Here is a 4436-nt window from a genome sequence, read left to right as displayed (position 1 = left end):
ACTCCTGTTTTTTTCATCTCTGACAGGATATGAATACAGCTTAATGTGAGGTGTGATATGAAGTCCATCCCTATAATTTCTTCACCAGATAGCTATTAACAGGGCTTTTCATCCATCACAGCTACCATGGCTCCTAAAGCATTATTTTGTTTCTACATTCACCTTAAGTTTGTAACCAAATTAAACAGGGTAGCAACACAAATGGCTTGTAGTATTTCAGTGTTGCTTAGGTACTGGTTGAAAACTCCCCCTCAAAAGCAGCTTCTTGATGAAAAATTATATTTGATTAAGAATTGAAAACATTACCTTGTGTGCTCTACTGTCTGTAAAACGAAGATTCTTCAGTCAGGCTGCTGGGAAAGGGAATACTATTTGCCTTGAAGCAGCTCTGATGTCGGTTTTATTTCCAGCAGGTGTTCAACTATTCTCCACCACCTGCCCAACCAATTCTAATGGCTCTGCTCTCTGTAACCCCAGTTGATGGACAGCTTCACAGCAATGGTCACAGAAGCTTGACTCATTTTACCAGAGCCTAGAACTGCTAACATATGGTAATCAGCCTTCTCATCACATGCAAAAAGACAGCCCAAGAAGAGGTGGAGGTGGGATCAGAAAACAAACCCCAGAAACTAATTCTAACTGTGGAGCCTTGGATTTCTGCTCTAAGGCAGAAATAAACAGTCTGCAGCTGCGTTATTCTGCTCAAGTTGGTTATAAACATGAATACATCCATATTGTCTGAAAACAGATCACAGAAAGGATAGTCTAGCAACCATAACTTGCATCTCTCTCTTCTTCATGCCAGACAGAAGGAATCAAGCAAAATAAATTTTATGGCTGTTTTATACTCTGGCACGTAGCACAGTGCTGGCACGTAGCCTGTTTGCACATAACCATGCAGCAGGCATAGAAGGACTGAGTTGTCTCAGAGAATGATTTCGCTCCCTTTAACCTTGTGTAATGTTCTAAGAGAATAAACCAACACTGTATTACATCAGGCATCACATGAAAACCTGTCTCAGGTGATTTCTCTTGCCCTGTGCACTAAAGAAACAGTTTTGTCATGCTTTGGGATGCACTGGTTTGACGGAAGGTTCTGCCGATTTTTTTTTATAAAACCTTCAGCTATCACCACTTACTTTCATAGGTATTTCTAAAACTGTTAGGGGTTTACCAGGATAAAAAAAATAATTCACCGTTGCCCACATTTCCTATTGTTCCACGAGAAAATTTAAGTTCTTTGTGGAGCTTCTCTTAGATAAGAATAACGCATTTATTTCCACCCTTGGCAAAAATTAAGGAATCATAAAACCACAAAGATTAGAAAAGACTTCTAAGATCATGGAGTCCAACCATTAACCCAGCACCATTGTGTTCACCACTGACCCATGTCCTCAAGTGCCACATCCCCATGTCTTTTGAATACTTCCAGGGATGATGATTCTGGAAAATCTCTACAAACAGCAGAGACCTTATATCTTAATCTACTACTTATACTTTTTACCACTAGGGTACAAATGCTTTTGCAAAAAATTTACTAACAGAATGATGGTTGCTACATTTCTTCCCTGATCACACACTATTTAAAATTCTAAAACAATTCTCCCAAAAGCCTATCTACTGCTTAGTTAAAACTTAGTCAAAGACAAAATTCCAGCAAACTAGAATCAAGGTTTATGTATCCAACAGACTACTCCAGGAAAATTTCTGTGTTTTGCCTAAAACATTTGAAGGTTTCTTCTCTTTTCCAAACATTCAAAGAGACTGAAACAAGTATTAAAAACCCATCTGGCCTTCAAACAGACTGATAGGATGAATGCAGCTTTTCTATGTGTCTTCTCCCACTGCTTCTTAATCAAATTTTGTTTTGCAACAAACTTCATCCAGGATAAAGGATGTGCCAGCCTCCATCATGACAAACTAAAGGTTACAGCATCAGATGAAGATTCAAGAGTTAATCCATTATTCTTTGACTTTACTAGGTATTTGTGCCTGTAGTGTAAAGATACAAACATTCAAACTATATGTTTCCTTCCTATCAGAAGCTTTCTGAAAACCAGGGAAAAGGTAACTCCTTATCCTTTATCCAGTTTTTACAAAATTATGTCAGGAAGGAGAGGTAATGTATTGCACCATTCAAAGAGACAAGTAAATCCCCATTAACTCACCCCTCCTCCTGAGGATCTGGAAGAGTCCAAGGCCAGCCTAGAAATTAGGCTTCCCAGTCAGTGCACTATGCTACAGCTCTGCCAGCACAGGGGTCGAGTACAGTGGATAAATCATATACTGCAAGCCTCTGGAAATCACAAGAAAAAAAAAGGGGGAAAAAAAAAACCATAAATAAAAATACATGCAATTTCATAAAATTACATTGTTAATGTCTCTTGTCTGCCAATTGGCCTAGATATCATCATGTACACCACCCATTATGTCCTTGCCCATTCCAGCGGTTCAAGGATTACGTGTACTCTTCCCCCAATAGAGACTGAATTAATCTTCCTTCCAGGAGTAAAGAGCCCTACCTCCTCACAGGGATAGAATAAAGGTCATGAATAAAAGCAGTATTTAATTTAGACCACAGGAAAGTTCAGATTCTGGAAAGCTTTACGCATTTATGGGGTAACAACTCCAAGTTTCTCCTTTTCAAAGTTCTTGCTTGCCCTTGGTGCTAGCTCCTCTCCGCTCATGGCCAGCCAGGTTCAGCACTGACCATGACCACTAATTGCAGAAGTAACTGTAGAGCACAGAACAAGGATAATGGAATTATATTGTCCTTTCCCTAAAAATGAAGTTAATTTTTAAAATTAAGTTCCACAGATTACACAGCTTTGCATAAGGTTGTCTGAAGATTGTCCAGATTATTCCATCTGCCACTGTATGCAGTGAGACCTTCACAAAAAACAAATCTGCAAAAGGAAACTAACCAGAAATCACGTGTGTATTCCAAAACAGCACCATCTAAAGTGCAGAACTCTAAAAAAAAAAAAACAGCCTTCCCTTTAACATTTCCCTTCCCTGCACTTGTATCTCTCAATACAAGGCAGGCAAGAAAATCAATTCCCCTCTTCCTCTGTGGATTTACAAGAGACCAGGCACTTTACTGAAAAAATTGGAAAGAAAATGTCGGGAAAAATTTATCTGTCAAATGTAAACAAACTCAGGTATAAAATAAAAAAAGTACAGATGAAAATCAAGAAACAACTTCAAAGGACTTTTTAATAAACCAGGATTTAAGCAATATCCACTCATTGCCCAACTCCATTTTAAACTATCAAAGCATGTCAAACCTTGCCTTCTTTGGTTTTGACAGTTAATCAGCTATCTGATATAAGTAGGGCAAAAATACTAACAAAGATTTCCTATATTCAATGCAGTAATTGCTTAACATCATAAAACCAGCTCAAAGATACTTTCTCAAAACTCTCTTCCCTCCTTAATTACCTTTTTACTGCTGACTTGACCGTTTATACTAGACTTCCAAATGCAGTTTAGACAGTTCTTACTTCTTCATAAGTACTTCTTCATAAGACTCTGAAAAACATTTCATACCTTCCTCACATACAGTCATGGAAAACGAAGACAAATGGTGATTTTGCCTTCTCCAGAGGTCCACATGCAGGTAGTGATTACAGAAATTCAAGCTCTGCTGGTGTCCCACCCTGACACTGCACCTCTGGTTTTACACAGGGTTCAGGACTTCAAACAAACTTCCACTGATGATGTTGACAGTAGTTCTTCCATTGACTTCAGCTGGGAATAAACTGTTTTTTATTGAGCATGATAACTGTTGAGTATCTTCATCATCTACAGTTTCTCCATTTTATTAACTACTACAGGAGTCAGAAACTAATTGAAATAAAACACTTTTACTGAGTTAAGGAAAAAAAAGAAAACCAAGAAGAAAGCCTTGTTGACCTCTGTATGTTTATTTTTTTTAACAATTTACAAATAAAAATGTTATATTTATCCAAGGAAACACATTTAATACTTTAGTCTTTAACAAGCTATACAAATGAGAACCATCACACTCAATAGTTCAAGGACCATTCAGGGTAGGCATGCATGTGTCTGTATCACATGGAGCGAGTCCAATTCCTGACACCAGGGTTCTGATCTTCTTACTTCTTCAGAGCTGGTCAGCTGCTAAATGATTTAACACAAATAGTTACTGGATCACAATAAAATGAAAGAAAGCCTATTTCAAATCACGTAAGTGACCTCAATATGTCTGGTCCAGGTGTCAGGCCACAGAGCCTTACCGATTAGTTTTCTTCTCCAAAAGCCAGTCGGGACAGATTTTCTCCCCTTGTTTACTGATGTGGCATCCATACATGTGCTTATACAATACAGTGAAACACCTTAAGTACAGATGTAATACAACAGTAATTACAAATCACAGAGACAGATAAACAGATGAACAAAATCAACTCTAAACA

This window comes from Cinclus cinclus, chromosome 3, assembly GCF_963662255.1.
Source record: "Cinclus cinclus chromosome 3, bCinCin1.1, whole genome shotgun sequence".
In the NCBI taxonomy this organism is placed as follows: domain Eukaryota; kingdom Metazoa; phylum Chordata; class Aves; order Passeriformes; family Cinclidae; genus Cinclus; species Cinclus cinclus.
Note: the sequence above shows the minus strand (reverse complement) of the source record.